Genomic DNA, 25,799 nt, shown 5'->3' on the forward strand with positions numbered 1-25,799 from the left:
TTTTAAACAACATCCAATTGATCAGCGCAAAGTCATCTGTCAAAAATGTTCTACTTCCTTAAGCAGAGGTCAGAATCTGAAAAGTCTCAATACTAGTTGCATGCATAGACATTTAACCACCATGCATTTGAAAGCTTGGACTAACTACCAAACGTCCCTTAAGGTTGTTGCACCCTCGGCCAATGAAGCTAGTCATCAACGCAACATCCCTTCCGGCAGTGTAGGACCACCATTTAGCGCACCACCTGCTGTATCTGTGCAGGTATCTTTGCCAGGCCAAAGCAGTCAGGGTCAGGGAATCACCAGTTTCGTAGTAGGAAACACTGCATCTAAGGCAACGGCGGCAACAATACCATCTCCCACCGTCTCTCAGTCTGCCATGTCCACCGGCACCCCCGCTAGTTCCACGATCTCCAGCTCTCCAGTCCAGCTCACCCTACATGAGACTATGGTTAGAAAAAGGAAATACTTAGCCTCGCATCCGCGTACACAGGGTTTGAACGCCCACATAGCTAGACTAATCTCGTTAGAGATGATGCCCTACCGGTTAGTTGAAAGCGAAGCTTTCAAAGACCTGATGGACTACGCTGTACCACGCTACGAGCTACCCAGTCGACACTTTTTTTCCAGAAAAGCCATCCCAGCCCTCCACCAGCATGTTAAAGAGCGCATCGTCCATGCACTCAGGCAATCTGTGAGCACAAAGGTGCACCTGACAACAGATGCATGGACCAGTAGGCATGGCCAGGGACGTTACGTGTCCATCACGGCACACTGGGTAAATGTGGTGGATTCAGGGTCCACAGGGGACAGCAAGTTTGGGACAGTTCTGCCTAGCCCACGGTCTAGTAAACAGTTGTCTGTAGCCGTTCGCACCCCCTCCTCCTCCTCCTCCTCCTCGTCCTCCTGCAGAAGCAAGAGCTCGTCCACAGACCGCAGTCGCACAAACACTCCATCCGCACCTGCCACTGTTGCACACCAGGTCTCCCATTATGGGGCAGCTACTGGCATACGTCAGCAGGCTGTATTGGCTATGAAGTGTTTGGGCGACAATAGACACACCGCGGAAGTTCTGTCCGAGTTCTTGCAGCAAGAAACGCAGTCGTGGCTGGGCACTGTAGATCTTGAGGCAGGCAAGGTAGTGAGTGATAACGGAAGGAATTTCATGGCTGCCATCTCCCTTTCCCAACTGAAACACATTCCTTGCCTGGCTCACACCTTAAACCTGGTGGTGCAGTGCTTCCTGAAAAGTTATCCGGGGTTATCCGACCTGCTCCTCAAAGTGCGTGGACTTTGCGCACATATCCGCCGTTCGCCTGTACACTCCAGCCGTATGCAGACCTATCAGCGTTCTTTGAACCTTCCCCAGCATCGCCTAATCATAGACGTTGCAACAAGGTGGAACTCAACACTGCACATGCTTCAGAGACTGTGCGAACAGAGGCGGGCTGTTATGTTTTTGTGGGAGGATACACATACACGGGCAGGCAGTAGGATGGCAGACATGGAGTTGTCAGGTGTGCAGTGGTCGAAGATTCAAGACATGTGTCAAGTCCTTCAGTGTTTTGAGGAATGCACACGGCTGGTTAGTGCAGACAACGCCATAATAAGCATGAGCATCCCCCTAATGCGTCTGCTGATGCAAAGTTTGATGCACATAAAGGATCAGGCGTCTGCACCAGAGGAAGAGGAAAGCCTTGATGACAGTCAGCGATTGTCTGGTCAGGGCAGTGTACATGACGAGGTACCGGGCGAAGAGGAGGTGGAGGATGAGGAGGATGATGGGGATGAGTATATTTTTAATGAGGAAGCTTTCCCGGGGGCACGGGAAATTGGTGGCGTGGCAAGGCCGGGTTCTGGTTTTTTGAGGGACACAAGTGACGTAGATTTGCCTGCAACTGCCCCTCAACCAAGCACAACCGCAGATTTGACAACGGGAACTTTGGCCCACATGGCGGATTATGCCTTGCGTATCCTCAAAAGGGACACACGCATTACAAAAATGATGAACGATGACGATTACTGGTTGGCCTGCCTCCTTGATCCTCGCTATAAAGGCAAATTGCAAAATATTATGCCACATGAGAACTTGGAACTAATATTAGCAACAAAACAATCAACTCTTGTTGACCGTTTGCTTCTGGCATTCCCTGCACACAGCGCCCGTGATCGTTCTCACACGAGCTCCAGGGGCCAGCAGACCAGAGGTGTTAGAGGGGCAGAAATCAGAAGTGGCGTTGGCCAGAGGGGTTTTCTGACCAGGTTGTGGAGTGATTTTTCTATGACCGCAGACAGGACAGGTACTGCAGCATCAATTCAAAGTGACAGGAGACAACATTTGTCCAGTATGGTTACAAACTATTTTTCATCCCTTATCGACGTTCTCCCTCAACCGTCATTCCCATTTGATTACTGGGCATCCAAATTAGACACCTGGCCAGAATTGGCAGAATATGCATTGCAGGAGCTTGCTTGCCCGGCAGCTAGTGTCCTATCAGAAAGAGTATTCAGTGCTGCAGGTTCAATACTAACAGAAAAAAGGACTCGTCTGGCTACCCAAAATGTAGATGATCTAACCTTCATTAAAATGAACCACAACTGGATTTCAAAATCTTTTGCCCCACCCTGCCCGGCTGACACCTAGCTTTCCTATGAAAAGGTCTTGCCTGTGGACTATTCTGAATGACTTTTCCAATCTCGTAATTTTCTTCACCTGATTGTCCAGCATACGACATGTTTCCACCTCACGAAATGGCCAAACTCCCCACACGGGGCCGTGCTATCGCCACTTTGCGCTTGGACCCTTGAGAGTGCTGTTTGTCTGAAGAGGTGGGTGTGGCCGCTTTTGGTCGACGGCACTGCCACTGGGTCCCTCATAGTACAATAAAGTGTCTCTGGCGGTGGTGGTGCGCACCCAACGTCAGACACACCGTTGTAATATGAGGGGCCCTGTGCCTGTACCGCCGGCCACAAGACAGTTCCCCCCCCCAGCTCAAACAGTGCTCTACCACTAGCAAAATTATCTCTCACAGCTTCACCAATGTGTAGTCTAGGCGCTGACATCCTTCAATGCCTGGCACTGACAATACCATTGTTTTGACATTTTTGTTATGTTAGGCCTTCGAAGCCTGTCTGCGGTCCCTTCTTTCTACAACTACTACACTGACCAGGCCACTGCTGGCCGTGTTACCCTGGAACCAATTTAAAAGTGCCTACAGTCAGCCCAATTTTGTTATGTTAGGCCTTCGAAGACTGTCTGCCGTCACTCCTTCCACTAGACTTCCACTGACCATACACTGCTGCCCATGTACCCCTGGAACCAATTTAAAGTGCCTACAGCCAGCCCAATTTTGTTATGTTAGGCCTTCGAAGCCTGTCTGCGGTCACTCCTTCCACTAGACTTCCACTGACCAGACCACTGCTGCCCGTGTACCCCTGCAACCAATTTAAAAGTGCCTACAGCCAGCCCAAGTTTGTTATGTTAGGCCTTGGAAGCCTGTCTGCGGTCACTCCTTCCACTAGACTTCCACTGACCAGACCACTGCTGCCCGTGTACCCCTGGAACCAATTTAAAAGTGCCTACAGCCAGCCCAAGTTTGTTATGTTAGGCCTTGGAAGCCTGTCTGCGGTCACTCCTTCCACTAGACTTCCACTGACCAGACCACTGCTGCCCGTGTACCCCTGGAACCAATTTAAAAGTGCCTACAGCCAGCCCAAGTTTGTTATGTTAGGCCTTCGAAGCCTGTCTGCGGTCACTCCTTCCACTAGACTTCCACAGACCAGACCACTGCTGCCCGTGTACCCCTGGAACCAATTTAAAAGTGCCTACAGCCAGCCCAAGTTTGTTATGTTAGGCCTTGGAAGCCTGTCTGCGGTCACTCCTTCCACTAGACTTCCACTGACCAGACCACTGCTGCCCGTGTACCCCTGGAACCAATTTAAAAGTGCCTACAGCCAGCCCAAGTTTGTTATGTTAGGCCTTCGAAGCCTGTCTGCGGTCACTCCTTCCACTAGACTTCCACAGACCAGACCACTGCTGCCCGTGTACCCCTGGAACCAATTTAAAAGTGCCTACAGCCAGCCCAAGTTTGTTATGTTAGGCCTTGGAAGCCTGTCTGCGGTCACTCCTTCCACTAGACTTCCACTGACCAGACCACTGCTGCCCGTGTACCCCTGGAACCAATTTAAAAGTGCCTACAGCCAGCCCAAGTTTGTTATGTTAGGCCTTGGAAGCCTGTCTGCGGTCACTCCTTCCACTAGACTTCCACTGACCATACACTGCTGCCCATGTACCCCTGGAACAAATTTAAAAGTGCCTACAGCCAGCCCAAGTTTGTTATGTTAGGCCTTCGAAGCCTGTCTGCGTCCCGTTCTTTCAACTACAACTACACTGACCAGGCCACTGATGGCCGTGTTCCCCTGGAACCAATTTTAACTTGCCTACAGCCAGCCCAATGTTAGGCCTTTGATGCCTGTCTGCCGTCACTCCTTCCACTAGGCCTCCACTGACCTGTCTATTGCTGCCCGTGTACCCCTTGAACCAACATCATTAAATATAAAAAAAATTAATTTGATTATAAAAAATAAGATCGTGTTGAGATCTCAAATGCAGACATTTTAACAATCAAAACAAACACACAACAAATATCTGGAACTGTACTACAAAGGTCCAACAGCTACAATTTCTTTCTCCTGCAAGAAGTTAACTGAAAGTTTTTTGGAGTTGTTAACACAGATATGGCATCCACCGAGTGTTGTCCTGTCGCGTCTCCTTTAAATTATTTCCAATAAGATGTTAAACTATTAATTTAATAAAATCAATAATTAAAAAAATAATTGAGTAAGTCAAAAGCACATTGCAAATAAACATTAATTACAAATCAAGAAGCATGGCGCATCCGAGGGTGAGTAGATACCGAATAAGAATATAATCACCCTCGGACGCGCAATGCTTATTTACAACAGCCTTCCTTCCTAAGAATCAGCCCTTCCGTGGTGTAGAGAGAGGTTGTGTTACACTCCAAGGTGTTCCCCAGGTTGCCTTTCCTGAGCTTCGATCTTCCGGCTCTCGTTTAGTAGCTGTTGGAAACTACGCTGCATTAGGCCTACTAATTGTGTATGGGTGAAACAGTGGCGCATCTGCGGTCCCTCCTTCCACTAGGCCTCCACTGACCTGTCTACTGCGGCCCGTGTACCCCTTGAACCAACCTAATAAAATATTTAAAAAATTAATTTGATTATAAAAAATAAGATCGTGTTGAGATCTCAAATGCAGACATTTTAACAATCAAAACAAACACACAACAAATATCTGGAACTGTACTACAAAGGTCCAACAGCTACAATTTCTTTCTCCTGCAAGAAGTTAACTGAAAGTTTTTTGGAGTTGTTAACACAGATATGGCATCCACCGAGTGTTGTCCTGTCGCGTCTCCTTTAAATTATTTCCAATAAGATGTTAAACTATTAATTTAATAAAATCAATAATTAAAAAAATAATTGAGTAAGTCAAAAGCACATTGCAAATAAACATTAATTACAAATCAAGAAGCATGGCGCGTCCGAGGGTGAGTAGATACCGAATAAGAATATAATCACCCTCGGACGCGCAATGCTTATTTACAACAGCCTTCCTTCCTAAGAATCAGCCCTTTCGTGGTGTAGAGAGAGGTTGTGTTACACTCCAAGGTGTTCCCCGGGTTGCCTTTCATGAGCTTCGATCTTCCGGCTCTCGTTTAGTAGTTGGTGGAAAAGTACACAGCATTAGGCCTACAAAATGGGTATGGGGTGGAGAGAGATGGTGTGTTACACTCCAAGGTGTTCCCCAGGTTGCCTTTCCTGAGCTTCGATCTTCATGCTCTCGTTTAGTAGGTGTCGGAAAGTAGGCTGCATTAGGCCTACAAATTGGGTATGGGGTGGAGAGAGATGGTGTGTTACACTCCAAGGTGTTCCCCAGGTTTCCTTGCCATTGCTTCGGTCTTCCGACTCTCGTTTAGTAGTTGTAGAAAAGTACACAGCATTAGGCCTACAAAATGGGTATGGGGTGGAGAGAGATGGTGTGTTACACTCCAAGGTGTTCCCCAGGTTGCCTTTCCTGAGCTTCGATCTTCATGCTCTCGTTTAGTAGGTGTCGGAAAGTAGGCTGCATTAGGCCTAAAAAATGGGGAATGGGGTGGAGAGAGATGGTGTGTTACACTCCAAGGTGTTCCCCAGGTTTCCTTGCCATTGCTTCGGTCTTCCGACTCTCGTTTAGTAGTTGTAGAAAAGTACACTGCATTAGGCCTAAAAAATGGGTATGGGGTGGAGAGAGATGGTGTGTTACACTCCAAGGTGTTCCCCAGGTTGCCTTTCCTGAGCTTCGATCTTCATGCTCTCGTTTAGTAGGTGTCGGAAAGTAGGCTGCATTAGGCCTACAAATTGGGTATGGGGTGGAGAGAGATGGTGTGTTACACTCCAAGGTGTTCCCCAGGTTTCCTTGCCATTGCTTCGGTCTTCCGACTCTCGTTTAGTAGTTGTAGAAAAGTACACAGCATTAGGCCTACAAAATGGGTATGGGGTGGAGAGAGATGGTGTGTTACACTCCAAGGTGTTCCCCAGGTTGCCTTTCCTGAGCTTCTATCTTCAGGCTCTCATTAAATTGTGGTTAAATGGAACAACTGCATTTGGCGTACTAGTTGGTTTGGGGCCTACTATCGGTGTCTGCCACTCCTTGCTGTTCTCCTCCACTGAACAAAGCTGTGCCGCCTGTTTACTACGGTTGCCAATTTTGAACTGCATTTCGACTACTTACTGATTTGGCCCTACTCTCTGTGTCAGCCTCTCATTCCAGTTGTCCTCCACTGCAATGCCCCCTGGTTATTCCTGTGTTACCAATTTTGAACTGCATTTAGCCCACTTTCTTCTTTGGGCCTATATCTGTGTTTCCACTTCATCGTGCCCATTGCCCAGCCAGTGATAGATGAGTCTGCTGGTACATTGACCCATAACGCAACATTCCCCGTGCACGCTACACAACAACATTGTGACCCTGCTGAAAGTCAGGTTGCTCTTCCCGCATACCATACCACCTTACACGGGGACAAAGAGGAAGGTGCAGATGAAAGTGCAGGTTCCTTCATCAGGTGGGGGGAGGAATACTAGTTGGCGACGTCACTGGCACAGGGCCTCTCATAGTACGCAAAAGTGTTGCTGCCGGTGGGAGGCGCCCCCGCCGTGCAAACACACCGCTGTACTTTGAGGGGCCCTGTGCCAGTGCCAATGCCAACGAGTGGGCCCCCCCTGCTTGCTCAGGTTCACAGCACTTGCAAAGTTGAAATACTTACCTCTCCCTGCTCCACTGCCGTGACGTGGTCCAGATTTCCTGGGCCCACTAATTACTTGAACCAGCCCTACCCCCCACAACTTTAGCCAAATGACCCCCAATTTCAAATGCCTTCCAATTATTATAAGGTAAATTACGCTTGACAAGCTTCATTAAGAAGAATGGATGGTTTTGACATTAAAATGGGCACTCTAGGTGTTTTCCTGGCCCCCACTCACTGCCGACTATGCTGCCCCATTGACTTGCATTGGGTTTCGTGTTTCGGTCGATCCCGACTTTACGTCATAATCGGCCGATTTCACTCGACCCGACTTTGGACATAGTCGGGTTTCGCAAAACCCGGCTCGACTCTAAAAAGGTCAAGGTCGCTCAACTCTAGTTGGTGCCATTATTACCGACTTACCAGTGTGAATATGTAAAGTCTGGAGTTAGGACAAAATTTTGGTGTTGAAAATGTAATGATTTTTTCTTCACTGCCCAATGGAATAAAATTCTGTGACAAACCTGTGCTGTCAATATGATCACTGCATCGCTACTTCAAATTATTGAGCAGCGTAGATTGTAAAATGGGGTCATTTATGAAGAGTTCTGCTGTTCTGGCACCTCAGGGGCTCTTCTATTGGGTCATGCACCCGCAAACCATAACAGTAAAATCTACACTATAATATGGCGCTCTTTCCCTTTTGACCTTTGCACTGTGCCTGAAAACCATTTCCCAATTACATGTAGGGTATTGGCACACTAAGGAGAAATTTTTTCCTATTAACCCTTAGTAAAAATTCAAAACTTGCAGCTAAAACAACATTTTAGTGGTATAAATGTAACTATTCTTTCTACACCAACCAATGGTATCAAATTCTGTGAGGCACATGGGATGTCAATATGATTCTCCTCTAGGAAGAATTCTGAGGGTGTAGTTTGTAATATGAGGTCACATATTGGGAGATTTTTGCCTTTCAGGCACCTCAGAGGCTCTGCCAATGCATCATGGCAACCTCAAATCATTCTAGCAAAATCGGAACTTTAATATGGCGCTTCTTCCCTTCTGAGCTTTGCACTGTGCCTCAAAAGTAGTTTTTGACCACATATGTGTAATCAGAAGAAATTGCACAACACATTTTGGGGTCCATTTTCTCCTTATCCTTGTGAAAATAAAAAGAAATTAGGGCTAAAAGAATATTTTTGGGAAATTGTAAAATTATGTGAAGCACCTGAGGGTTTAAGGTGCAAACCACACATCTAGATAAATTCTTTGAGGGGTCTAATTTTCAAAATGAGGTCAATTGTTGAGGGGTCTCACTATTACAGCACATCAGGGGCTCTGCAAATGTGACATGACACCCACAGACCATTCTATCAAAGTCTTTTTGAGCCCTGCCATGCACCCAAACAGTAGTTTTCCCCCACATATGGGGTACCTGCACACTCAGGAGAAATTGCACAACAAATTTTGGGTTCCATTTTCTCCTGTTAACCTTGTGAAAAAAAATTTATTGGGGATAAAATAACACTTTTGTAGGAAAAGTTTTTTGTGGCCTCCTGATGAAGACTTAACTAAATGTGTACACAACAATAGGCTGAATGGCGCTAGCAACACAGCCAGTAATAGAGGAAACTTTCTCAATTCACGCCCTTTTGCTTGATTTTCCTATTGACATGCGATAAGACGCCCCACTGGTTAGTTGGTGCTCAGCATATATGTATATAAATATTTAATCTTCATATCCAAAGCAAAAGGAAAGAAAATATGTGGCACTCACCCAGCTTACGTGAAACTGAAGTCTTTAATTATCCAATAAACTGGTTACAGCCATTGCATTAAATTCGTCAGGTAACGATGAGGGTGCGGGGAGTGTGGATGGGACGACGGCCGTTTTGCGTGAGTTGCGCTTCTACGGGTCCATGTGAGGTTAAAATGATGTCACTTCCTTTATAGAAAAGGTCTGATCATCAAATAAGATCAATATTATTGCTACAATTTTTTTTTAAATGTATTTCACAATAAATATTAATACAAATTCTATTTTCGCCGATTGCATCAATACAGAAACTACAAGAATATAGCCATATCTAACTTATCATTCAGACGGATTGGTCCTTGAGCATTTGTGTTCATTATCCATTTTGCTTTATGGTTTAGAAGCAGCTTGCTATGGTTACCACCCTGGGGAGGGAATTTAACAATTTCAAGCCCGGCAAACTGCAACTGCTCTGGATTTCCATTATGCTTTTCTTGCATGTGTTTTATTAAGCACATGCAGCCTTTACCTGTTAGTATGGAATTGTAATGTTCACAAAACCTAGTTATTAGGGGCCGAATGGTTTTCCCTATATAATAATATTCCCAGGGACAAAATAATAGGTAGACTACGAATTTACTCTTGCATGTGATAAAATCACGAATTTTGTGATTTATCGGTCCAATTTTCATAAGATTGTTTAATTTATGCAGGTGACAGAAATTACAATTGCCACATTTAAAATTGCCTTGTGGCGTGTCTTTAACCAATTGGTTTGTGTTGGCAGTAATCTGTTTTGTACTAAAAGATCACTCAGATTTTTCGTGCGCTTGTATGCAAATTGTGGATTCATTGCTGTAATTTTTGATAGCTCCCTATCGCTTTGTAAAATGTGCCAGTTTTTTCTAATTGCTGCATAAATTTTTTTATCCATTGCAGTATGTTTAAAAGCAAAGGTAAATCTCTGATTATTGCTTTGGTGGTGCATTTTTTTATGTTTTTTGAGAAGACCAATTTGTGATAGTTTTTCTGCTCTATTTTCGGCTTCATTCAAAAGCTTCAAAGGATAGCCTCTATGTTAGGAGTCGAGTTTCCTCTGCTGCACAGGGGGAATCTCGATCCGTGTCTGCTGCGGTCTCCCATCCAGCATCGGCCGCAGTGGGGTCTGCTCAGCGGAGACGTCGCTCCCAGCGTCTCGCTGAGGCTGATTCTGTGCATAGGGTCACTACTGCCTTTTCTGGCTTTCCTATGGTACCCTGCACTGATCTGCGGCGAGCATGCCTCTCTGGGACTAAGTCCTTATTTACACACACTGAGCATGCCCAGGGCAGGGTCTCCCATTGGAGGTCGAGGGCCACATGTTCGGTCACATGCTCAGGTGCTGCAGTACATTCCATTGGTCCTTCTGGAAGGTCCTGAAAGGGCAAAACATGCTCAGGTACTGCAGCACTTTCCATTGGTCCTTCTGGAAGGTCCTGAAAGGGCAAAAACTTCAGTAGCAGCTTCCTGTGCTGCAACTATATAAACTGCGCATGACCGCACGGCCATGCGCTAGTATCGTCTTATGCTATATGCTTTGCGTCAATGTGGTCATGTGTTTGAATGTGTTCAGGGACCCGGCTGAAATAAGCCCCTAGAATGCTGGCACCTCCGGCGAGGAGATTGTGTTTAAGTGTGTTCAGGGACCCGGCTGAAATAAGCCCCTAGAATGCTGGCATCTCCGGCGAGGAGTTTTGTATGCATGCATGACCACTCACTGCTCACATCTGGGTAGTTGGCCTGTGCCTCTGTGAAAGTCTAACAGGGCACAGAGCTTTCCTCTCGCAGTTACTCTGTGAAGCTAACAGAGTTGGTATATACCGCCATATAGAGCCGCCATTATTTAGCAGCAGGTGCTTTCCTGCACGGTGGATCCCGGGTTGCGAACGCACCAATTCCATTTAATAAATTGTATATTTGGTGCGTTCCGCCAACCCTAACACTCTATTGCTGAGCCGATTTTTTAACTTGGCAACCTGTTCTTTATATATAACATCATTATTATTGATTTTTCTGAGTCTAACCATTTGGCTATATGGGATGCTCTTTTTAGTGCGCATTGGGTGTGTGCTGTTAAAATGCAGCAAATTGTTTGTCGCTGTTGGTTTTCTAAAGACTTTAGTGTTTATTTCACCTTTGATTATTTCTATTTTGATATCTAGAAATTCTAACGAATTTTTTCCAAAGTTCGAAGTAAAACGCATATTTTCGTTGTTATTGTTCAGATTGTTGACAAAATCAGTAAAGACCTCTTCCGACCCATCCCAAATTATGAAAATGTCGTCGACAAATCTCAGATAGGTTTTTATGTGTTTGAGGAAAGGGTTGTCCATACTTGTGATGAATTTTTCCTCAAAGGCTGCTAGGAACAAATTAGCATAAACACATGCTACCGGCGTACCCATTGCGGTACCTGTCTTTTGTAGGTACCACTTGTTGATAAACTTGAACGCGTTATGGGAGAGAACAAAGTCTAAACTCTCAATTATGAAAGAAATAAATCCTGGATCTTTGCCTGAGTTTAGTAAGATTTTATGTATGGCGTCCATTCCCTTTTTTTGTGGGATTCTAGTATATAAGTTCACTATGTCAATAGACACTAGTGAAAAAGTTGTTTGCCATTCTACATCTTTGAGAGCTATTAGGAAATCGCCACTATCTTTAACAAATGAGGGGATTTTTTTCAGTAGTGGTTTTAAGAGCCAGTCTAGAAATTGCGATAAGGGTTCTGTTAGGGAGTCTATACCCGAGATTATCGGGCGACCTGGTGGTTTCTTTGGACATTTGTGAATCTTAGGTATACCATACCAATATGGGATGTTCAGGCAATCTGGAAGTAATTTTTCGGCTCTGTTTTTTGTTAAAATGCCTTGTTCCACGTATTTCTTTAATAGAGTTCATAGTTTTTCTTTGTATTTGGTTGTAGGATTATTACAGAGCATAAGATATGTCTCAGTGTCATTCAATTGTGACATAGCTTCACTAATATAAAATTCTTTGTCCATAATGACTAAACTACCTCCCTTATCTGCTCTTCTTAGTATAACATCATCCCATTTTTGCATTTCACGAAGCGCTTTTTGTTCATTGTTAGAAAGATTTTTTACAGGCTCTGGATATATTATTGCCTCAATAGCCTTTAAAACCGCATAATGAAAAACATCAATGACATTGCCTGGAGATGTGGGGGGCATATAGTTAGATTTAACCCCTTAGTGACCGAGCCAAATTTTTTAATTCTGACCAGTGTCACTTTATGTGGTAATAACTCTGCAACGCTTCAACAAATCCCAGTGATTTTGAGACAGTTTTTTCGTGACACATTATACTTTATGATAATGGTAAATTTTGTTCAACATTTTTTGTTTATTTATAAAAAATATCAAAAATTTGAGAAAAATGTTAAAAAATTAGCAATTTTCTAAATTCTAAATGATTATCCCTTTAATCCAGATAGTCATACAACAGCAAACCATTAATAAATAACATTTCCCACATGTCGGCTTTACATCAGCACCATTTGTAAAATGTTATTTTATTGTGTTAGCATTTTAGGAGGTTTAAAAATGTAGCAGCAATTTTTCATTTTTTCAAAGAAATTTACAAAATTTATTTTTTTAGGGACTTATCCATGTTTGAAGTGACTTTAGGGGTCCCATATATTGGGAAACTCACAAATGTGATACCATTTTAAAAACCGCACCCCCTGACATATTGAAAACTGCTGTTAGGTAGTTTATTAACCCTTCAGGTGCTTTACAGGAATTAATGGAAAGTGACATGACCGAAATGAAAATGTGTATTTTTACCACCTAAATGTTGGTAACTTCTAAACAGATTACTACAGCCGTCAGACTCTAAGGCCACTATTTGGTCATGAATTGCCATGGCAAACATCAGGACAACAAAATCATGATCTGAGGGCACCAATTGTGACAAAGAAGAAGCCCCCACACTCTGTTAACCATTTATAATGATGTAGTCACTATTGACAGCAGCATCTAATGGGTTAAACAGATTTAGATGGTGCAAATACTGATCGTGGCTGGTACAGCAAGTTGTCAGCTATAGTGTACAACCGACAGATGCTGGATTGTCATCTGTATGGGGAGGCTATTCTCTTATATCTCAGGTCAGTTAAAAGACGTATTGGCGGTCATTAAGGGGTTAATACCCCCTTTAAATGGTGCAATCTCAAGATTAGTGGTGTTATCAAGTAAATCAAATTCTAGTTTATCTGATATTTTTAGTTTTTCACTCAAGCTCATCAATAGTATGGTATGCTCAATATCTTTTGTGTCTGAGGGGGAATATGCCATAAAGCCCAGATTACCAATTGAGGCCGGATTGTCTGTTGTCACTGCAATAGTGTTTATACCATTATTCCCAGCATTAAAAAAATGTTTATGTAAATGTAACTTCCTTATGCTTTTGAACAACTCTATCTTAAATTCAGTCAGATTAAAGTCTTCTGATATACAAAAATTCAATCCCCGTGATAATACTTTCATTTGATCTGCAGTGATAGTTTTTTTTGACAGATTCATGATCTGGAGTGTGTCTTCTCTATTGCTTACTTTCTCCATGATATTTGTTTGCGTTTTTTCTTTGTGCTTGTGACCACCTCTTCGGGTCTTGTTTCTAAAGGGACTGCTGATTGTTTAGATGTAGTTGCCGATTCTTCAGATTGTTCTTCTATTCCACTAGAATCTGAGTCTGTAATCCATCCGTCTTTATATTGTTTCTTTTTGTTTCGATTTTTTATGGGAAGATTTCTGCGAAAATATTTTTGTTTGTTCTTATTCCAGGTAAAGATCTGTCCTGTTTCGAAGTCATTTTTGTCCCTTAAGAATTTTTCTTTTTTCTTTTCTTTTGTATCTATCTGAATTAATATTAATTTCTTTTCCAGCTTATTTAGGAAAATTTTATTTTGATTATCCGTAATTCTTGAAGATAATTCATTTTTCGATTTTTCTAGTTGTTCGCATAGATTAACATATTCTTTCTCATATTGCTTGATGACTAATAATAGCAGATTTTTTGAGCATTCGAGATGGATTTGTTCCCAAGCTTTCTGGAAGCTCAATGTCTCCTTTAAATTGTGACATTTTTTAATATATTCTGAGTCCTCTAGGGACTCTATTGCAGTCCACATATGATTTCAGAGATTTAATTGTCCAAAATAATCTAATTTATTTTTCTGCTAAAAAGTAAATTTTCGACTCTAAGGTTTTAGTGCTTATCAGCTCTAATTCGTCCCTTAAATTGCAGTCGGCGAAAAACTCCACCGCACCCTCTCTGCCTGCTAGTAAACCAGGTTCAGCAGTCATATTAGGATCAGGGTCAGTGATATCTTCATTATGGGCTTCCATTGCGGTAGTGGTGCACGTTTTCTTCTCTATGGCATCTTCCTGTGGTCTATCATATCATAACGCACTCAGGACGGACAGGACATCTCTTTTGACGACAAAAAAAGTGCAGGACTCAGAGAATCTTACTAGACTGATAGGCACTTTTGACGAACAAAATCCCAAAGTGATGCATATTCTCAGAAAGCATTGGAATGTTTTAAGAACTGATTCTGATATTGTGAAATGGATTACACCCAGACCTTCGGTGACATTTAGAACGGGTAAATCCATAAAGGACCAGCTTGTCAACAGTCACTTTGCCCCCCCCTAAAAAAGAGGGTACGTGGCTGGAAAATAGGGCTATAGGTACCTTTAGGTGTGGGCATTGTAGCTATTGTCGATATGTGACGCCATCCAATACGTTCACTAGTACAGTCACTAATAGAACGTATAATAATAAACAATTTGCAAACTGTAAGACAGTGGGAGTTTGTTGTGAATTCTGCTTTTGGGCTCCCTCCGGTGGTTGTAGGTGGTAATGCAGTTGTCCCTGGGCTGCAGTCCTGGACAGGTGTATCTGCTGATTGCAATTCTGACTGGGATATTTAGGTTTGCAGGACTCATTAGTCCTTGCCAGTTGTCAATGTTTCTTGGGAAGTGTTGTACCTCTTTCTGGCTTCTCCTGCTTAGCTGCCAATTCAGCAAAGATAAGTGTCTGTTTCTTTTTCTATGGCACACAAGCTGTGTGCTTGTTTTTTGATTGTATTTCTGCTCTGAGTGTAGGATTCTCTGGAGTTGCAGATATACGTTCCACGTCTTTAGTTAGATGGAGGAATTTTTTGTATAATCTGCTGTGGAAATTTTTGGAAGGGTTTTAATACTGACTGCACAGTACTCTGTCCTATCCTTTCCTATTTTAGCTGGAGTGGCCTCTTGTGCTAAATCCTGTTTTCTGCCTGTGTGTGTCTTTCCTCTCCTACTCACAGCCAATATTTTAGGGGGGCTGCCTATCCTTTTGGGTTCTGCTCTGAGGCAAGGTAGAATTCCTATTTCCATCTATAGGGGTATTTAGTTCTCCGGCTGTGACGAGGTGTCTAGGGTTTGTTAGGTACACCCCACGGCTACTTCTAGTTGCGGTGTTAAGATCAGGATTTGCGGTCAGTATAGTTACCACCTACTCCAGTGAAAGTTTTCATGCTGCTCCAAGGTCACCGGATCATAACAGTACAACTGGGCAGGACTAATGAGTCCTGCAAACCTAAATACAATTTTCAGAAAGGGTCTTTCTGAATCCGTTAAAGATGTTATGGTGGGGTTTCCCACGCCTTCCGGTCTGAGTGATTCTATGTCTCTGGCCATTCAGATTGACCGGCGCTTGCAGGAGCGCAGAACTATGCGCGCTGTGGTGTTGTCCTCAGAGCAGATTCCTGAGCCAATGCAGTGTGATAGGATTCTGTCTAGAACGGAACGACAAGGATTCAGACGTCAGAATAGGTTGTGTTATTATTGTGGCGACGCTTCTAATGTCATTTCAGTCTGCCCTAAGCAGACAAAGAGGATCGCTAGTTCATTTACCATCAGCACTGTACAACCTAAATTTCTGTTATCTGTGTCCTTGATCTGCTCATTGTCATCATTTTCTGTCATGGCGTTTGTGGATTCAGGCGCCGCCTTGAACTTAATGGACTTTGAGTTTGCCAGGCGTTGTGGTTTTCCCTTGCAGCCTTGCAGAACCCTATTCTTTTAAGGGGCATTGATGCTACACCCTTGGCTAAAAATAAGCCCCAGTTTTGGACACAGGTGACCATGCACATGGCGCCAGCCCATCAGGAAGATTGTCGATTTTTGGTGTTGCATAATTTGCGTGATGCTATCGTGCTGGGTTTTCCGTGGTTGCAGGTACATAATCCTGTGTTGGATTGGAAGTCCATGTCTGTGACTAGTTGGGGTTGTCAGGGGGTTCATAATGATGTTCCTTTGATGTCAATCTCCTCTTCTTCCTCTTCTGAAATTCCAGAGTTTTTGTCTGATTTTCAGGATGTATTTGATGAGCCCAAGTCCAGTTTCCTTCCACCGCACAGGGACTGCGATTGTGCTATTGACTTGATTCCAGGCTGTAAGTTTCCTAAGGGTCGACTTTTCAACCTGTCTGTGCCTGAACATACCGCCATGCGGAGCTATATTAAGGAGTCTTTGGAGAAAGGGCATATTCGACCATCTTCTTCACCATTGGGAGCGGGGTTCTTTTTTGTTGCTAAAAAAGATGGTTCCTTGAGACAATGTATTGATTATCGCCTCTTGAATAAAATAACGGCCAAGTTTCAATACCCTTTACCTTTGCTTACCGATTTGTTTGCTAGGATTAAGGGAGCTAGTTGGTTTACGAAGATTGACCTTCGGGGGGCATATAATCTTGTTCGTATTAAGCAGGGTGATGAATGGAAAACTGCATTTAACATGCCCGAAGGCCATTTTGAATACCTTGTGATGCCATTCGGGCTCACTAATGCTCCATCTGTTTTTCAGTCCTTCATGCATGATATTTTCCGGACTTATATTGATAAGTTCTTAATTGTATATTTGGATGATATTTTGATTTTTTCCGATGATTGGGAGTCTCATGTGGAACAGGTCAGGATGGTATTTCAGATCCTTTGTGACAATGGCCTGTTTGTGAAAGGGTCTAAGTGTCTCTTTGGGGTGCAGAAGGTTTCTTTTTTGGGCTTCATTTTTTCTCCCTCGTCTATAGAGATGGATCCGGTTAAGGTTCAGGCTATTCATGATTGGATTCAGCCCACATCTGTGAAGAGCCTTCAGAAATTTTTGGGTTTTGCTAATTTTTATCGCCGTTTCATTGCTAATTTTTCCAGCGTGGTTAAACCCTTGACCGATTTGACGAAGAAAGGCGCTGATGTGGCGAATTGGTCCTCTGCGGCTGTCTCTGCCTTTCAGGAGCTTAAACGTCGATTTACTTCTGCTCCGGTGTTGCGCCAACTGGATGTTTCTCTTCCGTTTCAGGTTGAGGTTGACGCTTCTGAGATTGGGGCAGGGGCCGTTTTGTCTCAGAGGGATCCTGTTGGTTCCTTAATGAAACCGTGTGCCTTCTTTTCCCATAAGTTTTCGCCTGCTGAACGCAATTATGATGTCGGCAATCGGGAGTTGTTGGCTATGAAGTGGGCGTTTGAGGAGTGGCGACATTGGCTTGAGGGAGCTAAGCACCGTATTGTGGTCTTGATTGATCATAAGAATTTGATTTACCTCGAGTCTGCCAAACGGCTGAATCCTAGACAGGCTCGATGGTCCTTGTTTTTTTCCTGTTTTGATTTTGTGGTCTCGTACCTTCCGGGTTCTAAGAACATTAAGGCTGATGCCCTCTCTAGGAGTTTTTTGCCTGATTCTCCTGAGGTCTTAGAACCGGTCAGTATTCTGAAAGAAGGGGTGGTCCTTTCTGCCATTTCCCCTGATTTACGATGGGTTCTTCAGGAATTTCAGGCTGACAAACCTGACCGCTGTCCTGTGGGGAAACTGTTTGTTCCTGACCGATGGACTAGTAGAGTGATTTCTGAGGTTCACTGTTCCATGTTGGCTGGTCATCCTGGCATTTTTGGTACCAGAGACTTGGTTGGTAGGTCCTTTTGGTGGCCTTCTTTGTCGCGTGATGTGCGTTCTTTTGTGCAGTCCTGTGGGACTTGTGCGTGGGCCAAGCCTTGTTGTTCCCGTGCTAGTGGGTTGCTTTTGCCATTGCCGGTCCCTGAGAGGCCCTGGACGCATATTTCTATGGATTTTATTTCTGATATTCTGGTTTCCCAGAGGATGTCGGTTATCTGGGTTGTTTGTGACCGGTTCTCTAAGATGGTTCATTTGGTGCCTTTGCCTAAATTGACTTCCTCTTCGGATTTGGTTCCGTTGTTTTTTCAGCATGTGGTCCGTTTGCATGGTATTCCGGAGAATATTTTGTCCGACAGAGGTTCCCAGTTTGTTTCTAGGTTTTGGCGGGCCTTTTGTGCTAGGCTGGGCATTGATTTGTCTTTTTCTTCTGCGTTTCATCCTCAGACAAATGGTCAGACCGAGCGAACTAATCAGACTTTGGAGACTTATTTGAGATGCTTTGTTTCTGCTGATCAGGATGATTGGGTGGCTTTCTTGCCATTGGCCGAGTTTGCCCTTAATAATCGGGCTAGTTCGGCTACTTTGGTTTCGCCTTTCTTTTGTAATTTTGGTTTTCATCCTCGTTTTTCTTCTGGGCCGGTTGAGCCTTCTGACTGTCCTGGTGTGGATTCTGTAGTTGACAGGTTGCAGCAGATTTGGGCTCATGTGGTGGAGAATTTGGTGTTGTCTCAGGAGGAGGCTCAACGTTTTGCTAACCGTTGTCGGTTTGTTGGTTCCCGGCTTCGGGCTGGGGATCTGGTCTGGTTGTCTTCCCGTCATGTTCCTATGAAGGTTTCTTCTCCTAAGTTTAAGCCTCGGTTTATTGTCCTTACAGGATTTATGAGATTATTAGAAATATGTGGAGCCCGTTGTTCCCTCTGTTGATCCTCCGGCCCCTGTGTTGGTTGATGGGGAGTTGGAATATGTTTGTTGAGAAGATTTTGGATTCCCGTTTTTCGAAGGGAAGCTTCAGTACCTTGTCAAATGGAAGGGTTATGGCCAGGAGGATAATTCTTGGGTTTTTGCCTCTGATGTCCATGCCGCTGATTTGGTTCGTGCCTTTCATCTGGCTCATCCTGATCGGCCTGGGGGCTTTGGTGAGGGTTCGGTGACCCCTACTCAAGGGGGGGTACTGTTGTGAATTCTGCTTTTGGGCTCCCTCCGGTGGTTGTAGGTGGTAATGCAGTTGTCCCTGGGCTGCAGTTCAGGACAGGTGTATCTGCTGATTGCAATTCTGACTGGGGTATTTAGGTTTGCAGGACTCATTAGTCCTTGCCAGTTGTCAATATTTCTTGGGAAGTGTTGGACCTCTTTCTGGCTTCTCCTGCTTAGCTGCTAATTCAGCAAAGATAAGTGTCTGTTTCTTTTTCTATGGCACACAAGCTGTGTGCTTGTTTTTTTATTGTATTTCTGCTCTGAGTGTAGTATTCTCTGGAGTTGCAGATATACATTCCACGTCTTTAGTTAGATGGAGGAATTTTTTGTATAATCTGCTGTGGATATTTTTGGAAGGGTTTTAATACTGACTGCACAGTACTCTGTCCTATCCTTTCCTATTTTAGCTAGAGTGGCCTCTTGTGCTAAATCCTGTTTTCTGCCTGTGTGTGTCTTTCCTCTCCTACTCACAGCCAATATTTGTGGGGGGCTGCCTATCCTTTGGGGTTCTGCTCTGAGGCAAGGTAGAATTCCTATTTCCATCTATAGGGGTATTTAGTAGGGTTGAGCGTCTTTTACTTTTTCAGGATCGAGTCGGGTTTCGCGAAACCCGACTTTGTCAAAAGTCGGATCGGGTGAAATTGGCCGATCATTGCGAAAAGTCGGGGGGCCCACTGAAACACGAAACCCAATGCAAGTCAATGGGGAATAAAAGTCGGCAGTGAGTGGAGGACAGAAAAACACCTACAGAGCCCATTTTAATGTCAAAAACATCAATTCTTGTTACTTAAGCTTGTCAATCTTAATTAACCTTATAATAATAGTTAGGTATTGAAAATTGGGGGTCATTTGGTTAAAGTTGTGGGGGGGGAGGGCTGGCTCAATTTTTTCTTGGGCCCAGGAAATGTGGAATACGTCACGGCGGTGGAGCAGGGAGCGGTAAGTATTTCAACTTTGCAAGTGCTGTGATCCTGAGCAAGCAGGGGGGGCCCACTCGTTGGCATTGGCACTGGCACAGGGCCCCTCAAAGTACGGCATTGTGATTGATGGCGGGGGCGCCTCCCACCGGCAGAGACACTTTTGCGTACTATGAGGGGCCCTGTGCCAGTGACGTCGCCAATGAGTATGCCCCCCCCACCTGTTGAAGGAACCTGCACTTTCATCTGCACCTTCCTCTTTGTCCCCATGTAAGGTGGTATAGTATGCGGGAAGGGGAACCTGAGTTTCAGCAGGGTCAGATTCAGGCTGTGTAGAGTGCAAGGGGAATGTAGTGGTCTGTGTCAATGTACCAGCAGACTCATCTAGCAGTGGCTGGGCAATGGGCAGGAATGAGGAGGAAACACAGATATAGGCCCAAAATAAAAAAAAGTAGGCTAAAAGCTGTTAAAAATTGGTAACAGGTGTAAACAGGCGGCATTGGTTTGTTCAGTGGAGGAGAACAACAATCAGCGGCAGACACCGTTAGTAGGCCCAACCAAACAAGTAGGCCAAATGCAGTTTCATATTCTAAATATAGGCCGAAAGCCTGAAGATTGAATCTCAGCTTTGTGTAGTAGAGGAAAACAAGAGGCAGCAGCAGACAATGTTACTAGGCCCAAACCAAGAACTAGGCCAAATGTAGTTTCATATTGTTGCTACAGGCCGAAAGCCTGAAGCTTCAAGCTCAGCTTTTATTAGAGGAAAACAAGAGGCGGCAGCAGACAATGTTACTAGGCCCAACCCAACAAGTAGGCCAAATGCAGTTTAATATAAAAAATATTTAAAAGAAAGCCTGAAGATTGAAGCGCAAGAAAAATAAACCAGGAGAACACCAAGGAGCGGCAGACACCGTTAGTAGGCCCCAACCCAACAAGTAGGGCAAATGCAGTTTAATATTTGAAACGGGACAACAGTTGAAGTTCAGCTTTGTTCAGTGAAGGAAAAAAAAGATGCAGCGGCAGACACCGTTATTACGCCCAAATAAAAAAGACAGTGGTAGTAGGCGCAAAGTATTAAATGGAGTCCAGGGCCCCTGTATATTTTAACTATCATCTGTCATTTCAAATAATTCGTATTGGCAGTGCCATTTCAGGTTTTACCCGCACAGACAACACAGTGGTGGAGCTAGGAGAGGTAGTATTGCAAGTGGTAGAGCACAGTTCAATCTGGGGGGGGGAACACTCTCTCGTGGGCGGCGGTACTGGCACAGGGCCCCTCATATTACAACGGTGTAACATGAGTTGTGGTTCAGTGTCTCCCCCCCAAAAATGAGGAAGTCTGGTGGAAGAGGCCGTGGGCGGGGGTTGCCAGCTGCTACTGATGGTGCTGGTGGTGTTGCATCTCATGGTAGTGGCAAAAGCACAGTAGCACCTAAGGCTGGAAGTGTTCAGCCTGCGTCATCGTCTGGCTACACAAGGCCTCGAAGGCTCCCTTACCTGGGAGTAGGAAAACAGCTTTTAAAGCCGGAGAAGCAGGAAAAAGTGTTGTCTTTCCTTGCTGACTCACCCTCTAGCTCTTTCGCCTCCTCTTCCCAAAGTTCTAAAGGTAAGAGCAGCCAGTTGTCAGTGGATGCTCCCGGTCAGGAAAAAGACGTTTCCTTGTGTCCTTCTCCCAAACCAAAAGTGAAGGATGCAGCAGACGACACTACAGGTTACTCCATGAAGCTCTTTACACATACCGTGCCTGGGTTCGAAAGGGAAATTGTACACTGCCAATTACAAGAAGAATAGGACATGGAGTGCACTGATGCACAGCCACAGCTAGATTGTGATGCTGTTCCATTGACTGTGATCACTACATTGCCCTCGCAGTTTACTGAGCCAGAATGTGACCCTGATGAGACTATGGTGCCCTGTCCCGAACGCTATAGCACCTTACACTGTGACACTGAGGAAGGTGCACATGACATTGAGGAGGAGGTGATAGATGACCCAGTTGTTGACCCCGATTGGCAGCCATTGGGTGAAGAGGGTGCCGCTGCCACTAGCTCAGAAGTGGAGGGGGATGATCCGCATCAGCCATCCACATTGCAACAGCTGTCATCTGGCAGGCCCGTAGCAAGCCAAAAATGTTTGCGAAAAACAGTGTTAGGAGAGCGTGGTCATTCGGTGAAAGTAGAAATGCTCCAAGACCTTTAGCAGAGAGAAGAATCTTCAAAATTTAAATACAACGTGCATGCTTAGACATTTAACCACCATGCACTTGCAAGCCTGGACTAACTACGAAACGTCCCATACCGTTGGTTCACCTGCTCGGAGTGAAGGTAGTCAGCAATGCTACATTGCTTCCCTCACTGTAAGCCCACCGGTTAGGACACCACCAGCAGCAAATGTGGAGGTATCGTCGTAAGGCCAAAGCAGTCAAGGAATCACAAGGTTATTGGTAGGAAAGACTCTATGTTGGGCAACAACAAGAATACCATAACAAACTCTCTCTCAATCCGCCATGTCCACCACCACCACCACCGCTAGTTCCGCCATATGCAGCTCTCCAGTCCAGCTCACCCTACAAGAGACTCTCGTTAGGAAAAGAAAGTACTCATCCTCTCATCCGCGTACACAAGATTTGAATGCCCATCTCATTACAGATGATGCCCTACCGTTTGGTTGAAAGCGAAGCTTTCAAAGACCTGATGGCCCACGCAGTAACACGCTATGACCTACCCAGTCGACATTTCTTTGCGAGAAAAGCCATCCCAGCCCTCCACCAGCATGTCAAAGACCGCATTGTCCATGCCTTGAGGCAATCAGTCAGTGGAAAGGTGCACCTCACAACAGATGCATGGACCAGTAGGCATGGCCGGTGACGTTACGTGTCCATCACGGCGCACTGGGTTAATGTGTAGAATGCAGGGTCCACAGGGGGCAGCCATAGTGCGACAGTTCAGCCTATCCCACAGTCTCAGGAAAAAGTTGGCATACGGCGTTCGCAACTCCTCCTCCTCCTCCAGAAGCGAAAGCTTGTGCACAGAGCGCAGTCGCCCTACCACTCCATCCGCAGCTGCCAGTGTTGCATACGGGGTGTCCCATTATCGAACAGCTAGTGGTAAGCGTCAGCAGGCTGTGTTGCAAATGAAGTATTTGGGCGACAACAGACACACAGCGGAAGTACTGGTGGAGTACTTGCAGCAACAAACTCAGTCATGGCTGGGCAGTGTACATCTTGAGGCAGGCAAGGTATTCAGTGATAATGGAAGGAATTTTGTGGCTGCCATAGCCCTTTCAGAACTGAAACACATACCTTGCCTGGCTCACACCTTTAACCTGGTGGTGCAGGGCTTCCTCAAAAATTATCCAAAGTTACCAGCCCTGCTTCTGAAGGTGCGAAGACTTTGCTCGCACATCCGCCGGGTGCCCATGCACTCCAGCCGTATGCTGAACCATCAGCGATCGCTGAATCTTCCCCAGCACCGCCTAATAATCGACGTTGCAACAAGGTGGAACTCCACACTGCACATGATTCAGAGGCTGTGCGAACAGAGGCGTGCTGTTATAAATATGTGGGAGGATACACGGGCAGGCACTTGGATGGCAGACATGGAGTTGTCTGGTGTGCAGTGGTTGACGCCATCATAAGCATTAACATCCCACTTATGCGTCTGCTGATGCAAAATTTGACGCACATTAAGGAGCAGGCGTCTGCAGCCGAGGAGGAGGGAAGCCTTGATGACAGTCAGCCATTGTCTGCTCAGGGAACTGTACAGGACGAATTGGCGGACGAAGAGGATGAGGAGGAGGATGATGGGGATGAATATGTATGGGAGGAGGATGATTCTCAGGTGGCAATAGAAACTGGTGGCATTGCAAGGTCTGGTACAGGTTTATTGCGGGACACTTGTGATGTTGATTTGCAAAAAAGTGGGCCTCAACCCAGCAGAAACAGTTAATTCACACCTGGAACATTGGCCAACATGGCTGAGTATGCCTTGCGTATCCTAAAAAGGGACCCCCGCATTTTTAAAATGATAACCGATGATGACAACCGGTTGGCCTGCCTCCTGGATACAAGATATAAAGGAAAACTGCAAAATATCATGCCACATGAGAACCTAGGTCAAATATTGGCTACCAAACAAGCAACTCTTGTAGACCGTTTGGTTCAGACATTCCCAGTACACAGCGCTGGTGATGGTTCTCACACGAGCTGCAGGGGGCAACATGGCAGAGGTGCTACAGGTGCAGAAATCCGAAGTGGCGTTGGACTCAGGGGTTTTATGACAAGGTTGTGGAATGATTTCACAGTGACCGCTGACACAACAGGGACAGCGGCATCGATTCAAAGTGACAGGAGACAGCATTTGTGCAGTATGGTTACAAACTACTTTTCCGCCCTTATCGATGTTCTCCCTCTCAGGTCATTCCCCTTTGATTACTGGGTGTCATGGTTTACTGTGCTCTCGGGTCAGGTAGTTGCAGGGTTAACTCTTATGGCCTCTTTCTGGGTCCTGGGAGTCTTTTTATAGCCTCACTCTGAGGTCAGTCCTTGTCGTTTATACTTTGACCATTGGCTGAGTGTGTCTGACCCTGGTGTGCCTCTGCTTTGTGCAAGTACTAGTCTGTCTGTTTGGTTTCTGATTTGGTTCTGTCGCTGTTGTGATTTCTGCCTGCTGTTTTTGTACTGTCTATTGCCCGTTCTGGTTTTTCTGATCTATTGCTACGTCCTGACTATTCTTCTGATTGCCCCTGTGTACTGCGCCGCCCTCTCTGTGTATGACCCCCGCCTGTCCGACCTGAGTTCCCCTCTCCTTTACTTTAGTTTCCCTGTAAAGACTTACACCCATCTCCAGCAGCAGGACGCTAAGCCCCACCTCCTGTGGTCACATGATCGCAGGTCCTCCTGTTCTCTACCATACTTAGCACGCTGTGCAGGTCCCGTCTGTCTGAGTTTTCCTTGTGGTATCTGACTCCAGGTCCTCCTGTAGTGTGGGTGAGTCACCCTGTTCAGCCGTGACAGTGCTTCGGTGCTGACAGGATCTTGACATTGGGCATCTAAACTAGACACATGGCCTGAATTGCCAGAATATGGATTACAGAACCTCGATTGCCCTGCTGTCAGTGTGCTTTCAGAAAGAGCGTTCAGTGCTGCTGGTTCAATACTGACCGAAAAAAGGACACGTCTGGCTACCAAAAATGTTGATGATCTAACCTTCATTTAAATTAACCAATCATGGATTTCACATTCTTTTGCCCCACCTTCCCCTGCTGACACGTAGCTTGCCTGAAAGATGACTTGCTTTTGGGGGGAGACACAGAACCCCAACTCTGGCCCTGTGGTATAACACAACACTATGAACGTGGAAGAAAGTGTCTGCCTGATATACGACGTACTAGCAGTACAGATGAATATACACTGTGTGAGAATTTGAATCTCCATTTTTTGGGGGGAGACACTGAACCCTAACTCTGGCCCTGTGGGATAACACAACACTATGAACGTGGAACGTGGAAGAAAGTGTCTGCCTGATATACTACACACTAGCAGTACAGCCGAATATACACTGTGTGCGAATTTTAATCTCCCTTTTTTTTGGGGGGGGGGGAGACACAGAAGCACAACTCTGGCCCAGTG

This window comes from Ranitomeya imitator, chromosome 6 (assembly GCF_032444005.1).
Source record: "Ranitomeya imitator isolate aRanImi1 chromosome 6, aRanImi1.pri, whole genome shotgun sequence".
In the NCBI taxonomy this organism is placed as follows: domain Eukaryota; kingdom Metazoa; phylum Chordata; class Amphibia; order Anura; family Dendrobatidae; genus Ranitomeya; species Ranitomeya imitator.